This window comes from Dermacentor andersoni, chromosome 1 (genome assembly GCF_023375885.2).
Source record: "Dermacentor andersoni chromosome 1, qqDerAnde1_hic_scaffold, whole genome shotgun sequence".
In the NCBI taxonomy this organism is placed as follows: domain Eukaryota; kingdom Metazoa; phylum Arthropoda; class Arachnida; order Ixodida; family Ixodidae; genus Dermacentor; species Dermacentor andersoni.
In genome coordinates this window covers 345,514,619-345,532,152 of record NC_092814.1, presented here as the reverse complement: position 1 = coordinate 345,532,152, position 17,534 = coordinate 345,514,619, and the positions used below count along the sequence as shown (strand labels likewise).

The 17,534-nt window shown below is 47.3% G+C and overlaps 16 non-coding genes across 16 annotated transcripts; all 16 read right to left on the bottom strand.

Annotated features, from left to right (window-relative positions):
• Positions 1 to 238: 238 nt before the first annotated feature.
• Positions 239 to 311, bottom strand: TRNAV-CAC (transfer RNA valine (anticodon CAC)). The gene has a single exon. It is a non-coding gene; the product is annotated as a tRNA-Val (tRNA).
• A 5,638-nt stretch (positions 312 to 5,949) lies between these two features.
• Positions 5,950 to 6,022, bottom strand: TRNAV-CAC (transfer RNA valine (anticodon CAC)). Its single transcript has one exon. It is a non-coding gene; the product is annotated as a tRNA-Val (tRNA).
• Positions 6,023 to 6,100: 78 nt separating this feature from the next.
• TRNAV-CAC (transfer RNA valine (anticodon CAC)) lies at positions 6,101 to 6,173 on the bottom strand. The gene has a single exon. It is a non-coding gene; the product is annotated as a tRNA-Val (tRNA).
• Positions 6,174 to 6,251: 78 nt separating this feature from the next.
• On the bottom strand, positions 6,252 to 6,324 carry TRNAV-CAC (transfer RNA valine (anticodon CAC)). Its single transcript has one exon. It is a non-coding gene; the product is annotated as a tRNA-Val (tRNA).
• A 77-nt stretch (positions 6,325 to 6,401) lies between these two features.
• TRNAV-CAC (transfer RNA valine (anticodon CAC)) lies at positions 6,402 to 6,474 on the bottom strand. The gene has a single exon. It is a non-coding gene; the product is annotated as a tRNA-Val (tRNA).
• A 78-nt stretch (positions 6,475 to 6,552) lies between these two features.
• TRNAV-CAC (transfer RNA valine (anticodon CAC)) lies at positions 6,553 to 6,625 on the bottom strand. The gene has a single exon. It is a non-coding gene; the product is annotated as a tRNA-Val (tRNA).
• A 78-nt stretch (positions 6,626 to 6,703) lies between these two features.
• TRNAV-CAC (transfer RNA valine (anticodon CAC)) lies at positions 6,704 to 6,776 on the bottom strand. Its single transcript has one exon. It is a non-coding gene; the product is annotated as a tRNA-Val (tRNA).
• A 77-nt stretch (positions 6,777 to 6,853) lies between these two features.
• TRNAV-CAC (transfer RNA valine (anticodon CAC)) lies at positions 6,854 to 6,926 on the bottom strand. The gene has a single exon. It is a non-coding gene; the product is annotated as a tRNA-Val (tRNA).
• A 228-nt stretch (positions 6,927 to 7,154) lies between these two features.
• On the bottom strand, positions 7,155 to 7,227 carry TRNAV-CAC (transfer RNA valine (anticodon CAC)). Its single transcript has one exon. It is a non-coding gene; the product is annotated as a tRNA-Val (tRNA).
• A 229-nt stretch (positions 7,228 to 7,456) lies between these two features.
• On the bottom strand, positions 7,457 to 7,529 carry TRNAV-CAC (transfer RNA valine (anticodon CAC)). Its single transcript has one exon. It is a non-coding gene; the product is annotated as a tRNA-Val (tRNA).
• Positions 7,530 to 12,538: 5,009 nt separating this feature from the next.
• On the bottom strand, positions 12,539 to 12,611 carry TRNAV-CAC (transfer RNA valine (anticodon CAC)). The gene has a single exon. It is a non-coding gene; the product is annotated as a tRNA-Val (tRNA).
• Positions 12,612 to 12,689: 78 nt separating this feature from the next.
• Positions 12,690 to 12,762, bottom strand: TRNAV-CAC (transfer RNA valine (anticodon CAC)). Its single transcript has one exon. It is a non-coding gene; the product is annotated as a tRNA-Val (tRNA).
• A 79-nt stretch (positions 12,763 to 12,841) lies between these two features.
• TRNAV-CAC (transfer RNA valine (anticodon CAC)) lies at positions 12,842 to 12,914 on the bottom strand. The gene has a single exon. It is a non-coding gene; the product is annotated as a tRNA-Val (tRNA).
• A 79-nt stretch (positions 12,915 to 12,993) lies between these two features.
• On the bottom strand, positions 12,994 to 13,066 carry TRNAV-CAC (transfer RNA valine (anticodon CAC)). Its single transcript has one exon. It is a non-coding gene; the product is annotated as a tRNA-Val (tRNA).
• Positions 13,067 to 13,145: 79 nt separating this feature from the next.
• On the bottom strand, positions 13,146 to 13,218 carry TRNAV-CAC (transfer RNA valine (anticodon CAC)). Its single transcript has one exon. It is a non-coding gene; the product is annotated as a tRNA-Val (tRNA).
• Positions 13,219 to 13,298: 80 nt separating this feature from the next.
• On the bottom strand, positions 13,299 to 13,371 carry TRNAV-CAC (transfer RNA valine (anticodon CAC)). Its single transcript has one exon. It is a non-coding gene; the product is annotated as a tRNA-Val (tRNA).
• Between the last annotated feature and the right edge of the window lie 4,163 nt (positions 13,372 to 17,534).

Genomic DNA, 17,534 nt, shown 5'->3' with positions numbered 1-17,534 from the left:
TGAATTAAAAAACACTTTTTTTCTTTCCCAATGTTTGCTCCCTCCAAACATAGTCGCGCTTCAATCGCTGCTCCCATTAGCCCCCTTGATGATGTCGGTGACAATTTGTACTGAACCGCTATTCGCCCGAAGCTTCGCGACCTATTTAGATCGACCTTGCCGAGCACGCCTCAGGCTATTTTGCTCCCCGTTTTGTTCTGCATGTATGCTATTTAAATAGAAAAAAAAGGAAGTGCATTGTTCCCGCCCGGGATCGAACCGGGGGCCTTGCGCGTGTGAGGCGCACGTGATAACCGCTACACCACGGGAACCTTTTTTTTTATTTATTGCCTGTTAGCGATACAATACGAAAAAAACATGGAATGACTCAATTCACAATTTTGAAATCAAAGGAAAACCACATTCACAATAAAATGAGGCGATAAAAACACCGGCTGTATTACACATTATACAGCTTGGTTAAAGGTATTTTGTTGTCGTGAGGTGGTCAAAGATCCATAGCCATTCTGGGGGTTCGCATAAAGACCTATATGCGTCACGTACATATAGAATATTTTCAACAAAATACTCTTTTCCTGGTCGTGCAACTTGGTCTGCATTTCTGACCGCCATTCGCGTCCTCCAGAGACTGTGCATGCACAACATCATTATTAGGTCGTACGGCACCATCTCTGTTTGCTCAACAGGCAAAAACCTTATCCCGAAAGGCGTTAATGGCAAATTTTTTTTTAGAGTTCTCTGTAGGATGTCCCATAAGAATATGGAATCCCAGCAATTCAAGAAAATATGCTCTATTGTCTCTGGCTTTTTACAAATGATGCAGTTGACGCTCCCAGGCACAAAGATACCTTTTTCCTGGAGCCAAGGTTTGACAGGTAGTGTGCCGCAGTGTAACATAAAGAAGAAAGTTTTTGTAGAAGCCTTCACCGGAAAACCTTTTACACGTTTCAGCACATTCCGCTCTTGTCCTAAATGATATGCTGAACGATAAATCGGTGTAGGGCACATGACTTAAATAAGGTCCTTGTAAAGCTTCTTTCTGGAAACATCTGACAGATAATCTACTGAAAAATGCGCTCTCAGAAAACGGACACTATCCACAACTTCACGCATAAATCCTTTCACAGCTACATTACGAAGCGTGTGTGACGTAACAATAAAATCAGGCAATGCATCACACAATCGCAGTTGAATAACAGTGCGCAAGAACGCGTCACTTTGGTCGCGAAAAAACACAAATCTCGACACGACCTGTTTCAAGAACAAATGAGATAAACCTACACCTCCATTCCCTACCGCATGAAATAAGTTTACACGACTCATCCTTTCCCAACCAGATGCCCACAAAAAAAAACAGCAAATATTCTGTGCAATTTCTGCACACAAATCCTTGACATACACAACACTTGTAACATATAAAACACTTTCGCTACCAAAAACAAGTTAGACACCGTCGTACGGGTGAAAATAGACATACTTCGTCCGCCCCACTTTGATGTCTGCGCTTTCATTTTTTCAGTTGGCTCTGCCCACTGGCTCGTTGCATCTTTATAATACTGAAGCGGAACACTAAGGTAGCTGGATGGCACAGTTGTGAACTTAATGCTTTCATAGCATTCTGGCTTTTGTTCCCATTCTCCGTGCCAGAAACCTAAACACTTCTGCCAGTTTATGGCACTGCCAGTAAAGCTACAAGATTCTTTGGCATCTTTTACTGCTTCTTTAATGCTTGTTTTGTCTCCACAAAAAATTGCAATGTCATCTGCGTAAGACAAGATTTTAATTTCATGCGTGAAGAAACGGAAACCTCGTATATTCTGGTTGTTCTGCACTTTAAGACAAAAAGGTTCCAAGAACATTGCAAATAATAATGCTGAAATCGGATCTCCCTGTTTCACACCAGTTACAACTGATATTCGATCACTTAATGTCTTATTAATTATTAGATTGGTAGTACAATCAGTGTAAGCCATTTTTACCCCATCTAGGACCACCTTGCCAACGTTAGTATAATCCAGTAATCTAAAGATCACCTCGTGCGCTACACTATCAAAGGCTTTCTCAAGGTCCAGCTGTACCATCGTCACGTGCCCGCATACCATATCACAGCGCTCCAGTACACTTCGAGCTGTATGAACATTCGTAAAAATTGTCCTCCCCTTTATGCCACATGTTTGGTGTTTACCAACTACCAATGTTATTACACTTTGCAGTCTTTTAGCTAACACTTTCATGAATATCCTGTAATCAACATTCGCAAGACTTATCGGCCGATATGCTTCCACTGAAAGTAATTTCGAGGGGTCATCTGTTTTAGGTATTAGTACAATATAGCTTGTTTTAAAAGATGGAGGCATTCCACGTCTGTCATACGCTTCATTAATAACATGGTAGAGTATTTCAGCCAATTCCTGTTTAAAGGCTTTGTAGAATGACGCGCCAAGGCCATCAGGCCCAGGCGACTTTCCTACACTTAACTCTTTTATTACTGTTTCGATTTCATTAACACTAATGGGAGCTTCCAGTGTATTTTTCGCATCGTCGTCCAACCTCGGCATTAGTGGCATAAATTCTGTAAAGAAGCCTTCGTGTACAGGTGTCTTACACCTCAGCAAACCCGTGTATCTTTCAACAGATGCTTTCTGGATCACATTTTGATCAGTCGTGACTTCATCACGATAGCAAATTCTTTTGATTTCGTTCTTTGCGCCGTAGCATCTTTCGTCTCCCAGTGCACGCTTGGTTGGGGTTTCCCCCAGCCAGAGCCGTTCAGCCCGCGCTCTTATCACGGCCCCTCTATATTTTTCAGCTTCCACGGCTTCCATCTTTCTTTTAACTTCTTTAATCTCTTTTGCGAACAGCCCAGGTATTGTGGTTTCAGCATTTAAAAGATAGTCCAGAGTATTTCGCAGTTCTTTTTCTTCTTGTTTATATTTGTGCCGCAGTGCGCATGCTCTATCAATTGCAGTAATTTTAACATCGATTTTAAATTGTTCCCACAACGCACCAATCCTGTCAGACTTATCAGAGTTAACAGCTTCAATTCTTTCTGTCACTGCCCGCATAAATGTTTCATCATGTAGCAACCTTTCGTTAAGCTTCCAAAGATTCCAATTAAACTGTGAAGTTTTTCGTTTCGTGCCTATTTCAAACATGACCAGGCTATGGTCGCTGAAGCTTACATGCTTTACCATGTATTTGAAGCATAATGGCATAAGGCCTGCTGAAATGTATGCGCGATCTAACCTGGCATGACTCGCACCTTGGAAATGCGTATACTGCACACAATTACCACGGAGTACATCCCCCCCATCAAACATATATTTTTCTTGTGTAATTGTGTTCAATAGATCAGCGCTCAAATCTCTAATAGGTACATTTTTGACTGTGTCCTCAGGCAAGCACACACAGTTAAAATCACCAAGAAGCACAACTTTCCTTTCACAAGACAAAAACGGTTCAACATACTCGAAGAAAACCTTGCGCTCCCTCTCTCTATTCGGGGCGTAGAGGCACAAAAGACGCCACTCAGCTTCATTAAAAGAAAAATCACACAGGACTAGCCGACCATTTTCACTGATGAGGACTGCTTCCTCTAATATTCCGATACTATTGCGCAAAAAAAGGGCACATCCTCCGGACTTGCCAGCAGCATGACACACACAAACGTTACATCTTGCTTTAAAGGTCTCGACCATCCGGTCTGTTGCTTCCCGACTCTCGATTTTTGTCTCCTGAATAGCCAAAATATCTATGTCATTATCGAGCATTAGGCGACTAACTTGCACTTGCCGTCGTCTTGCTGTCAATCCCCGTACATTCAACGTTGCAATACGAAGTGCAGAAAGATTTGGGTCCATTGTCTTATTTTTTTTTTTCACAATACCTAATACGCTACGCAAAAACAGGCGAGGGAGACTTATATCACCGGTCAGTGTGCACAGCAGGCGGATTCGTCCACACGGGTAATTAGCCCGGCTTCTACCTTGAAGACACTAAACTCAACCAAAGTCTCAACATGATTGTCCTCGTACATACAGTTCAACAAGAAGGCAAAAAAGTACCCCCGCTAACGCGGAGGCACTCGCGGCCCTTGCAACCGGTCTGGTGGGACCGTCGGCTTGGGCTTGAAGCTGCTCCTACGAGTGGTCGTTGACTTCAGCGGTGGTGGTCCCACAGCGCTCATTGGGTCGGAGCAATCCTTGTCGCTAGCCACCTTCTCATGAGGTCTCTTATGTTGAATTCCAATGGCGGAGTCGGAGCAAGTTTTTCTGCTCGTTTCGGAGCAAGTTTGTTCCAATGGCAGAGTGAGGGTGGGAGTAAGGTGTTCCAATGAGAGAGTCGGAGGGGATTCAGAGCGGGAGTCACTCCGTGGAGCAGAAAAAGCTGCTCCGCCAAAATCGGCGGAGTGGACCGGAACCCTGCGTGACGTATTTCCTTTACCACGTTTGTCCGCTGGGGGCGCCACCGGTCACGACTCGCGAGGAAGCAAAAGCTGCTGCACGCTTGGCGAGATATCCATTCCGCACTTTTAAAAAAACAACAGGTGAACGGCGCCGAAGAGACAAGTGACCGGTGCGGTGGTGCTGGGAGCAAACAGCGGAAGAAAATGACAACACGCAAGGTATCCTGGGTAACTCGGTGATAGAACTTCCGCTTCCGCCTTACTCCGGCGGCGCAGGTTGTGTTCCATTCGCGGATCTGGAGGCGTTGCTCTGCGCCAGAGTCGAGTGCTCGCTCGCGGAGTCCGTCGGCTGCTCCGACTCCGCCATTGGAATTCAACATTAGTAACGGCTGTTGCAGGTTGACTTCCTTTTTCACTTTTCGGGAGTGCCTCGTTCTCCGAGTCATTCTGCGAAGCCGATTCGCCACCTCCGAGATTTGTTTCCATCTCGGGAGTACTTTCGGGTGTGCTTGGGTGGGCCGGTTGTCGTTTTTCATCCTCCGTTCTTACTTCTTCGTCCTTTTCAGAAGACGCTACAGGCGGGTTCTCTTGCCTGCTCGCCTGATGCCCACTTCCCACAGAAGCTTCTTCGGCGTCGGCCTGGTCCATAAGGTGCTCTTGCACAATGTCGCTTCCACCTGTTCCGGTTACATTGGCATAGCTGCGTACACACTGGCTCTCCTCGTGGCCATAGCGACGGCAGGCACCGCAGCGCGGTACCCGGCACTCGCGCCGTATGTGACCGGTGCCGTGGCACCGGAGGTAGAGCGGCGCTCTACCAGATACGAATACAAGTGCGTTGTATTCGCCTATGCGCAACTGGCGTGGCAGGTCTTCGACCGTCAAACCGGACTTCAGGCGCAAGGACACCAAACGTGTGTGCGAGACCTTCTCGTAACAGCCCGAGACACGCCACTTCTCTTTGGAAATTTCAATAACTTTGCCAAAAGGTGCCAAAGCCGTTCGAACTTCGTCGTCGGGCGTGGTGTGCAGGAGCCAGTGAAGCTTCATCCGCACATCCTGTTTGCACGGGTCAATAACAACGCACCGGTGCTCCTTGACGCTGAACGCCTCGAGGGAAAGTATCTTTTTCTTTGCGTCTTCATCCTTGAAGGTTATCGCCCAATCATGATTCATTTGATAGGCCCCAAGGGCCAGCACTTCCGGCATAAGCTGTACTCTGACAAGCACATCGCGAAAATGTTCTACGCGATACGGTCTTGCTTTTAAGTCTCCGTGCAAAAACACTGTCTTAGAAACCGTCATACCTGAAGGCAGATGAGGCAAAACAAGCTGGTATTCCTGTGTAGTCGACTCCGTAAACCTGATTCCACGGCCCTGCTGGGCCGCTTCAACCGCCCCAACGGAGCAAGACATTCTGCGACCGTACCGTACGGTAGCCGGAAGTAGAATTACACCACGGGAACCGAGCACGCCTCAGGCTATTTCGCTCCCGGTTTTGTTCTGCATGTATGCGATTTAAATAGAAAAAAAAGGAAGTACATTGCTCCCGCCCGGGATCGAACCGGGGGCCTTACGCGTGTGAGGCGCACGTGATAACCGCTACACCACGGGAACCGAGCACGCCTCAGGCTATGTCGCTCCCGGTTTTGTTCTGCATGTATGCGATTTAAATAGAAAAAAAAGGAAGTACAGTGTTCCCGCCCGGGATCGAACCGGGGGCCTTGCGCGTGTGAGGCGCACGTGATAACCGCTACACCACGGGAACCGAGCACGCCTCAGCCTATTGCGCTCCCGGTTTTGTTCTGCTTGTAGGCGATTTAAATAGAAAAAAAAGGAAGTACATTGTTCCCGCCCGGGATCGAACCGGGGGCCTTGCGCGTGTGAGGCGCACGTGATAACCGCTACACCACGGGAACCGAGCACGCCTCAGGCTATTTCGCTCCCGGTTTTGTTCTGCATGTAGCGATTTAAATAGAAAAAAAAGGAAGTACATTGTTCCCGCCCGGGATCGAACCGGGTGCCTTGCGCGTGTGAGGCGCACGTGATAACCGCTACACCACGGGAACCGAGCACGCCTCAGGCTATTGCGCTCCCGGTTTTGTTCTGCTTGTAGGCGATTTAAATAGAAAAAAAAGGAAGTACATTGTTCCCGCCCGGGACCGAACCGGGGGCCTTGCGCGTGTGAGGCGCACGTGATAACCGCTACACCACGGGAACCGAGCACGCCTCAGGCTATGTCGCTCCCGGTTTTGTTCTGCATGTATGCGATTTAAATAGAAAAAAAAGGAAGTACATTGTTCCCGCCCGGGATCGAACCGGGGGCCTTGCGCGTGTGAGGCGCACGTGATAACCGCTACACCACGGGAACCGAGCACGCCTCAGGCTATGTCGCTCCCGGTTTTGTTCTGCATGTAGTGATTTAAATAGAAAAAAAAGGAAGTACATTGTTCCCGCCCGGGATCGAACCGGGGGCCTTGCGCGTGTGAGGCGCACGTGATAACCGCTACACCACGCAAACCGAGCACGCCTCAGGCTATTTCGCTCCCGGTTTTGTTCTGCATGTATGCGATTTAAATAGAAAAAAAATGAAGTGCATTGTTCCCGCTCGGCAACGCACCGTGGGCGTTGCGCGTGTCAGGCGCACGTGATAACCGCTACACCACGGGAACCGAGCGCGCCTCAGGCTATTTCGCTCCCGGTTTTGTTCTGCATGTAGTGATTTAAATAGAAAAAAAAGGAAGTACATTGTTCCCGCCCGGGATCGAACCGGGGGCCTTGCGCGTGTGAGGCGCACGTGATAACCGCTACACCACGCAAACCGAGCACGCCTCAGGCTATTTCGCTCCCGGTTTTGTTCTGCATGTATGCGATTTAAATAGAAAAAAAATGAAGTGCATTGTTCCCGCTCGGCAACGCACCGTGGGCGTTGCGCGTGTCAGGCGCACGTGATAACCGCTACACCACGGGAACCGAGCGCGCCTCAGGCTATTTCGCTCCCGGTTTTGTTCTGCATGTATGCGATTTAAATAGAAAAAAAATGAAGTACATTGTTCCCGCACGGGATCGAACCGGGGGCCTTGCGAGTGTGAGGCGCACGTAATAACCGCTACACCACGGGAACCGATTTTTTTTTTCTTTATTGCCTGTTTACATCATACAGAAACAACAGAAGAATCTCAATAACTTTTGAAATTGATCAACTCATCAAACAGTGTAACCCAATCAGGTGTTTCTGGCTGGGCTCGGAACAGCTCTCGCATATACGCGACATGTTCAATAAAATTTTCCTTTACAGGCCGAGCGTTAGTGTCGGCATGTCTTACCGACATTCGGGTTTTCCATATACTATGGAGGCTGAGTATCATTATCATGTCGTAGGGAATGTCGTCGTGATTCTCAACTGGTAAGTATCGGATTCCATGTGGTGTAATAGGTAAGTCCTTTTTGATAGTTCGCTGAAGGATGATCCACTGAAATATGGGATCCCAGCATTCAATAAATACATGTTCTATTGTCTCTGGTTTTTGGCACAGTATGCAGTTGACTGTCCACGGTACAACCATTCCTTTATCTTGTAGCCACGTTTTTACAGGTAGAGTGTTTGTATGGAGCTTGAAGAAAAAGGATTTTACATGCGGTCGTATCGGCATTCCTTTAACCCGTTTAAAGACGTCTTGTCCACAGCCTCCAGTGTATATGCTTCTGTACACTGGCAGAGGTAACATAACATCCAGCAAATCCTTGTAGAGCTTTTTCTTTTTTACTGTACTCAAGTATTCTATGGAAAACCTTACTTTAAGCATGCGAAAGGCTACAACAACCTCGCGCCAATAACCTTTTATACGGTGCATCGCAGTCTTATTTGTAGAGACGATGAATTCAGGTAGTGCATTGTGTAAACAAACTTGCATAACTGTACGCAGAAATGGGTCACATTGATCTCTTAAAAATATAAAACGCGACACAATCTGTCTGATAAACAGGTGTGACAGACCAAGACCACCTTTTCTGGCGGACAAAAACAGGTTAGTTCGACTCGTTCGTTCCCACCTTCCTCCCCAAATAAACACTGCAAAGACTCTATTAATTTTTTGTAAGTTAGTACGCGACATAAACAATACTTGCATAACATACCATCAATTGGCAACTAAGAATAGATTGCAAGTAGTTGCACGGGCAAACATTGACAAGTTTCGACCTTGCCATCCCTGCTTCTTCTCTTTCAAGCGTTCTGTTTCCTCGTTCCAATAGAGTTCGGTGTCTTCATAAGATTGTAATGGGACACCTAAGTACGTTGTTGGCATTGCTGTCCATTGGATGCCAGCAAATAATTCAGGCTTCTCGCTCCACTCTCCATGCCAGAAACCTACGGTCTTCTCCCAATTGATCTTGCAGCCAGATTCCTTGCAAAACTCGCCAGTCAACCTAACCACCTCTTTGATACTTTCGGCATCTTTGCAAAAGACAGCAATGTCATCAGCGTATGCGAGGACCTTGACTTTCCCCCGTTTCAAGCATAAAACAGCGTACACTTTGACTATTAATTAAACTCAAGCAGAAAGGTTCCAAGTAAATATCAAAAAGTAATGAGGAAATTGCACATCCCTGCCTCACACTGGAGAGAAGCTGGATTGGTTTACTTAACTTCTTGTTTATAATGATGCGTGTGCTGCACTCTGAGTAGGCCATTTTTACTCCTTCTAATATCAGTCCGCCGACATTAACATATTCTAATATTGAAAATAGTATTTCATATGACACATTGTCAAACGCTTTCTCCAAATCTAGTTGCAACACTGCAACCCGACATGAGAGAGCATCACAGCACTCAAGAACACAGCGAGCTACATGTGTATTGGTCGAAATTGTCCTGCCCTTGATTCCACATGTTTGATGCGGTCCCACTAGTCGCGTTACAACACTTTGAAGTCTCTTTGCTAACACTTTCGTGAATATTTTGTAATCACAGTTCGTGAGGCTTATTAGTCGATAAGACTTTACTGACATCAGTTTAACCGGATCCTCGCACTTAGGGATTAGCACTGTATGAGCCGTTCGGAACGATGGCGGCATTCGCTGTATTGCATACATTTCCTTGAAGACATTATGCAATAATTGGCTGAGCTGACATTTGAAAGCCTTGTAAAAGGGCGCACCTAAACCATCAGGCCCGGGAGCCTTTCCTGCACCAAGTCCATCTATAGCGTCTTCAATTTCTCGCAATGTGATTGGAAATTCCAGGCTTGCTTTAATGTCATCTTCTAGACGTGGCATAAGATGAAGAAAATCTCGCTCAAACCCTTCTATTATTTTTTTCTTGTTCCCAAGCAGTTCACGATAATAATCTACGAATGCTCGCTCTATCATTGTGGGTTCGGAAGTTTCCTCGTTCTGATATATTATTGCTTGTATTTCTTTTTTTGTCGCATATCTCTTCTCGTCACTTAGCGCCCGTTTAGTAGGCGTTTCCCCATTCCACAATCGTTCCGCTCGCGCTCGTACCATGGCTCCCTTGTATCGTTCTTGGTCGATAAGTTCGAGCTTACTTTTTGTTTCCTTTATCTGCTTCATGCAAGATCCAGCGTTCTGACATTCTGTAGACATGAGCAATTCTAGTTCGCTTGTTAATTCTTTTTCTTCTTGTTTTTCCTTGCGGCGCAGCGCAGTAGCTTTTTCTATCGCTTTTCTCTTAACATCAGTTTTGAGAGTTTCCCATGTTTCAATACAGTGATTAGTTTGCGCTGTCATAGAGGAATTAATCATTTCACTTATATCTCTCATAAAGCTTTCATCATCTAGCAGTTTGGTATGAAACTTCCAAATATCCCAATTAAATTTCGTTTCTTTTCGTTTTTGCCCTAAATCAAACGTCACTAGACTATGATCAGAAAAGGATACATCTTTAATCTCGTAACTTTGACACAATGGCACGAGCTGCATTGCAATATAAGCTCGGTCTAATCGCGCATGACTTTCACCTTGATAGTGCGTATAAACGGAAGCTTTGCCTGTCGATAACAGAATACCGACATCTTCTAATTCATAATCATTCACAAGTATGTTTAAAAACTGTGCGCTCGTATCCCTTCGTTTCATTTCATTAGCTCGGTCTTGTGCTCTGCACACACAGTTGAAATCCCCCATCAATATAAGGTATCGCTCGCACTTCAGGTATTCTTCTAGCTGTTGAAAAAAAATTCTACGTGCACATTCATCATTTGGAGCATACACGCACAAAATGCGCCACTTAAAGCCAGAAAAAGAACAATCAAGTATGACAAATCGGCCAGTTCCACATACAATAACTTGTTCCTCTACAATACGAGCACTGTTACGAATAAAGAGTGCGCATCCTCCAGAAGTTCCAACCGCATGACACACGCAGACGTTATACATTGCTCTAAATGGTTGCACCATGCGGTCCGTCTGTTCCTGGCCTTCCACCTTTGTCTCTTGCACGGCGACAATATCTAAATCATTTTCTTCAAAAAGCCGGCTTAATTGGTACTGGCGCCTCCTGCTCGCCAAACCGCGAACGTTTAAAGTGCCTAGACGAAGGGGCTTCTTAAGGTTAAGTGTCATGGTTAATCTGAAACAGGTGGACCGCTTGGAGTTTACCTCGATCTTTTATGTTGCCACTCGGTCGATTCTTTCCGGCGACGGGCAACGTCGCGTCCAGCCAGCAGTTCTCGGGTCGATGCCGCTGTGGCTCTGTTGCTAGGGGACTTGATGCCATGGTAGGTGCTCGGTGTTCGTAAGTGGTGGAATCGCTGCTCTATGCGTTGACCCTCGTTGTTACGAGGGCTTATTTCCCTCAGTTTTCCGGTCAGGAGGGAGGCTGGGTTTCGGTTTGAAGCTGGGTCGTCTGCCCAATTGAAGGCCGGTCTTCACGACTGTCTTGGTGGGCGGTTCTTCTCCGCTACTTGCACTGGGCTTGCCCATTTCGCTGCCTGCATCGTCGCGCGGTCTCCTGGTAGAAGCACCTGGCTCAAGTTCCATTGGCTGTGCGTCCGCTTGTGCTTCCGCACCCAACGCTACTTCTACGGGTTTGACTTTGTCCGCCTCTTGTGTTTCCCCCGTCACAGGGACTCCGTTTGTCTGGGGTGTGGTGTTATCAGCAAAAACACCTTTCCACGCGTCGGTAGGGGAAACTTTTTGATTTGCGCTCTTTGTGCCGGCCTGCTTTCGCCCACCAGCGGCTTCTTCGGCGTGTGCTTCATCCATCATGAGCTCTGCATCCGCGTCCTTCGTTCCTTTTCCGGGGATGCTTGCATATGTGGTCACGCAGTCTAGGTCCGTGTGGCCGAAGCGCCTACACTGGGAACAGCGAGGCACACGGCAGTCACGTCGAATGTGGCCAGTGGTGTTGCAACGGAGGCATAATGGTGCTCGGTTGGGCACAACAACTAGGGCGAGTTCGCTTCCTACAAGCAACTGGTGGGGTAGGTCGTCGATAGTGACTGCGGCTCCAAGTTTCATGGCCACTAGGCGGGTTGTCGATGCTCTTTCCGTGATACCACTTACGCGCCATTTTTCCTTCGTTACTTCCGTAACCTTTCCATACGGAGCCAAGGCCGCACTTACTTCATCGTCGCTGACCCCGTAAAGAAGCCAGTGCAGTTTCATTCGTAAACCTTGGTCGTTGGGGTTACCTACCAGGCACCGGCGACTCTTCACTCGGAATTCCCCTTTTGACAACATTTTCTTCGTTGCTTCAGCGCTCTTGAATGTCACGGCCCAAACGTGATTCATCCTGTACGCCCCCAAAGCGATAACGTCCGGAAGTGCTCCAAGATTTTCCAAGGCATCGCGAAAATCTTCCACTCGGTATGGGCGCGCTCGCAAATCCGCATGAAGAAAAATGGTATCCGTAACAACCTGACCTGTTGGCAGTTGAGGCAATACAACTTGGTAGTCCTGGTCGACTGAAGCAAAAGACCTGTTTCCGCGGCTTGAAAGGGCCGCTGAATCCGCTCCTTGGGAGCCCATGTTACCCACGTCCGCACACAACGGTGGCGGAAGCGGAATCCCGTTTTGCACACCACGGGAACCGAGCACGCCTCAGGCTATTTCGCTCCCTGTTTTGTTCTGCATGTATGCGATTTAAATAGAAAAAAAAAGGAAGTACATTGTTCCCGCCCGGGACCGAACCGGGGGCCTTGCGCGTGTGAGGCGCACGTGATAACCACTACACCACGGGAACCGAGCACGCCTCAGGCTATGTCGCTCCCGGTTTTGTTCTGCATGTATGCGATTTAAATAGAAAAAAAAGGAAGTACAGTGCTCCCGCCCGGGATCGAACCGGGGGCCTTGCGCGTGTGAGGCGCACGTGATAACCGCTACACCACGGGAACCGAGCACGCCTCAGGGTATTTCGCTCCCGGTTTTCTTCTGCATGTATGCGATTTAAATAGAAAAAAAAATGCAGTACACTGTTCCTGCCCGGGACCGAACCGGGGGCCTTGCGCGTGTGAGGCGCACGTGATAACCGCTACACCACGGGAACCGAGCACGCCTCAGGGTATTTCGCTCCCGGTTTTCTTCTGCATGTATGCGATTTAAATAGAAAAAAAAATGAAGTACACTGTTCCCGCCCGGGATCGAACCGGGGGCCTTGCGCGTGTGAGGCGCACGTGATAACCGCTACACCACGGGAACCGAGCACGCCTCAGGCTATTTCGCTCCCGGTTTTGTTCTGCGTGTATGCGATTTAAATAGAAAAAAAAATGAAGTACACTGTTCCCGCCCGGGATCGAACCGGGGGCCTTGCGCGTGTGAGGCGCACGTGATAACCGCTACACCACGGGAACCGAGCACGCCTCAGGCTATTTCGCTCCCGGTTTTCTTCTGCATGTATGCGATTTAAATAGAAAAAAAAAATGCAGTACACTGTTCCTGCCCGGGACCGAACCGGGGGCCTTGCGCGTGTGAGGCGCACGTGATAACCGCTACACCACGGGAACCGAGCACGCCTCAGGCTATTTCGCTCCCGGTTTTGTTCTGCATGTATGCGATTTAAATAGAAAAAAAAGGAAGTACATTGTTCCCGCCCGGCATCGCACCGGGGGCCTTGCGCGTGTGAGGCGCACGTGATAACCGCTACACCATTTTTTTTTTCTTTATTACCGGTTTTGCAACGACAATACACTTACAACACATGAAAAGTCAAGACGGGGTTACAATACAATTTGTCAACACATTGAGCGAAAAGCCATCAGTCGTCTTCTGACTGACGTTGTCACTTAAAATTCCTTTAGTGTGACTAAGGTTTCTACCCTGGCTGCACAGGGAGAAAGACATTCTTTTGTTTTTTTCCACTTCTACTAACCGAGCAATGCTCTCTCTAAAGTACAGCCTTGCTGGTCTTGCATCCGGTTCACAGTAGAAGCCAGTCATTCTTGAGCGCCACATACTGTGCAGGCCTGTCAGCATGATTAGATCGAAAGGAACACCTTCTTCGTTGTCTATCGCAAGGTACCTAATTCCATGCCTGTCTAGTGGGAATTCTTTTTTGATTGTCCTTGCAACACATCCCAGAAGAACACCGCTTCCCAACAGTGAAGGAAAACGTGGTCGATCGTTTCCGGCTTTTTGCAAATAATGCAGTGAGACCCCCATGGCATATAAAACCCACGCTCCTCTAAAAAGGTTCTTACAGGGAGAGTTCCGGTATGCAGTTTGAAAAAGAAATTTTTGCGCTTGGTGCTACTTGCATTCTTTTAACCCGTTTGAGTACGTTCTGACCCAGGCCTGCACTGTATATCACCCTGTACAACGGGATTGGCATCACTATATCACATAAGTCTTTATACAGTTTCCTCTTTTTAACAGAATATAAATAATCATTAGAAAAACGCACACTTAAAAATCGCACACTCGCTACTACTTCCCGAAAATAACCTTGTGCCGTCCCCGTCAGGACTTGCGTGCTAATAACATATTCAGGTAGCAGTCGCCCTAATCTGGCCTGGCACACCGTTTGCAGAAATGGGTCGCTGACCTAGCGAAAAAAGAAAAATCTATTAACTAATTGTTTGACAAAAAGGTGTGCCAGTCCAAGTCCCCCACACTTCACACTCCTGAACAAATTTGTGCGACTGCACCTTTCCCACGTCGATCCCCACACAAAGGTCGCAAAAACCCTATGAAGTTTCTGCACATTTACCCTAGAACAGTGCATCACTTGTATCACATACCATAGCTTAGCCACAAAAAACATGTTACACACGGTTGCCCTCGCAAACATAGAGAGATAATTCGCCCTCCAAGCATTCGCCTTTTCGTGTAGGAGTTCTGCTTGTTCCTGCCAGTAGTCATTATTATTTTTGTAGAACTCAAGTGGCACACCAAGGTACTTCACAGGCGTTTTCTGCCATACAACATTGGCAAAAACGCCCGGGGTGAACGGCCACACGCCGTGCCAAAATCCCAGACACTTTCCCCAGTTTACTCGGCTTCCTGTAACGTCGCTGAAAAATTTAACACTTCGAATGGTTTCTTCAGTGCCTTCGTAGTCAATACAACATACCGCCACATCATCGGCATATGCGAGCAGTGTTACCTCTCAAGATTGTAAACGAAAACCACGGATAGAATTATTTTCAATTATTGACAAACTTAATGTTTCAATATATATACAAAACAAAAGTGGACTGATGGGACAGCCCTGACGCACGGAACGCTGCACTTTAATGGGGGCCCCCAATTATTTGTTAATGATTAGTCTGATAGAGCAGTTCCGATACGCCAGAGCTACACCATCCGTGATGACGGATCCGACATTAATGTGTTCCAACACTGCAAACAAAATAGCATGCGCTACGCAATCAAATGCCTTCTCCAGATCCAATTGAAGTATGGCCACACACGCTTCAAGGGAGTCACAACATTCAAGAACTGAGCGCATCTTGTGAACATTCGTCGCAATAGTGCGACCCTTAATTCCACACGTTTGGTGTGGGCCGACTATGTCTTTAAAAACCGACTGAAGTCTAGCTGCTAAGACTTTCATTAGTATCTTATAGTCTACATTTGTGAGTGCTATTGGTCTGTATGATGTTACACTTTTCAACTTATCTACATCCTCTGTCTTCGGAATCAACACCGTGTGTGATTGACCGAAAGATGGCGGTAACGCCTTACCATCGTACGCTTCGTTAAAAATTGCTACAAGTACTGCTGACAATTCCTTTTTAAACCGCTTGTGCCACAGAGCGCAAAGCCCATCAGGACCCGGTGACTTGCCAGGATTCAAACCGTCAATTGCGCGTTCCACTTCAAAAACAGTTATCGGCGTTTCTAATGCAATTTTTCTTTCTTCAGTCAGTTGAGGCATTCTTTTCAAGAAGTTCGTCTTAAACCGTTCTAGGTCCACCTGCCTAAATGCGAACAGATTTTCGTAGTGTTCAAAAAACGCACGTGCGATACTATCATTATCTGTAACTTCGTTACCACCCACCTCGATCACGTCAATATAATTACGTCGAGCGTGCGATTTTTCCAGTCCGAGCGCCCTTTTTGTGGGCGCCTCCCCTATCGCAAAGGATTCGGCTCGAGCACGAACTATCTCTCCGCGATAGCGTTCCTCATCATGCAGTTCAAGTTTCTGTTTAATATTCCGTATGTCGCTTTTGTATGCTCCCGGTTCTTGGCACTCCAGTTCTGTCAGGTTTTCCAAGATTATTCGCAGTTCCTTCTCTTTCTTTTTTGTTTCATGCATTATTGCGACGGAACCATCGATGGCTTTCATTTTAATGCACTGTGTAAACACTTCCCATCGATCTTTTAATTCACCCTCGCCGCTCATTAGAATTTTTTTGATGCAGTCCGATACATATTCTCCGAAACTTTCGTCAGTAATTAAGTTTGAATTCATTTTCCACAGCTCCCAAGAGAAGCTGCCGCCTTTTTCCTTCCTTCCTAAGTCACATTTAACCAGACAATGATCAGTGAAGGAAATAGGATATACACTGTAACTATTACACATTGGTATTGCTTGAAGCGACAAGTAAATACGATCTAAGCGCGCATGGCTGTTTCCTTGAAAGTGCGTGAAACGCACATCTCGGGTCCCTATCATACATTCCGCCACATCCGCTAATTCGCATTCAGTAATTATCTCGTTCAAAACATCCCTACTTTTATCGCTCCCTAAACCTCTATTAGACCGATCTCGGGCATTCAGAACACAATTAAAATCACCTAACAGCACCATCTGCTTTTCAGAAGATATATACTCTTTTAACATGGAAAAAAACAAAGCCCGTTCCTCCAACGCATTTGGTGCATAAATACATACCACCCGCCATTCAATTCCATGCAAAGCAAAATCACAGAAAACTAATCTACCAGTTGGACATGAATAAAAACCTTGCACCGTTATACCGGGTAATTTTCTAACAAACAGCACGCAGCCCGCCGACGTCCCTAAGGCGTGGCTCACTACCGCGTAGTAGCGTGGCGTAAAGCGCTGAACCATACTGCGGGTCTTTTCATCACCATCTACTTTTGTCTCTTGCACGGCTAACACGTCAAGGTCATAGTCCACCAGCAGCCTACACACTTGGCTCTGCTTTCGCTTGGCGGCCAGACCTCGAACGTTTAGCGTGGCCAATCTAAGCGACGGGTTGGGAGCCATGATTATAGGTCTAGTGAAAAGTTTTGGCCCGGAGCATGGTGTTTACCTTTAGCGCCTAGCACACAGCTAGACGCCCCCGCAGCCGCCCGGTGGACCGGTACCACTGGAGAGCGGTGGCGGCTTCTTCTCGGACTTCTTGTCTGCGTTAGCGGTGTTCGGTCGTGGCTTGTAGCTGCTGCGCCTGCCCGTTGGCGTCTTCGAAGGCGGCCCGTCTTCCCCACTTCCTTGGTTCGCTGCGCTGCTGTCTGCAGCCTTCTCAAGAGGCCGTTTGACCGAGGCTCCGACATTGCTGCTCATAGGGTCGTTCTGCGCCGACTGGTCCTCAGCTGTCTTCATTTGCTCGCTAGCTTCCGTTAGGCTGCTCTTGCTTTCTTCCTTGGTCTCTTCTGCTGGCTTTTTTGCCACACCTTCCGTAGAGTTTTCCTTGTCTGGTGGTGTCCCCGCGCCCGCATCAGGTGCAAACACACCGCCTACAGCACATGGGGTTGC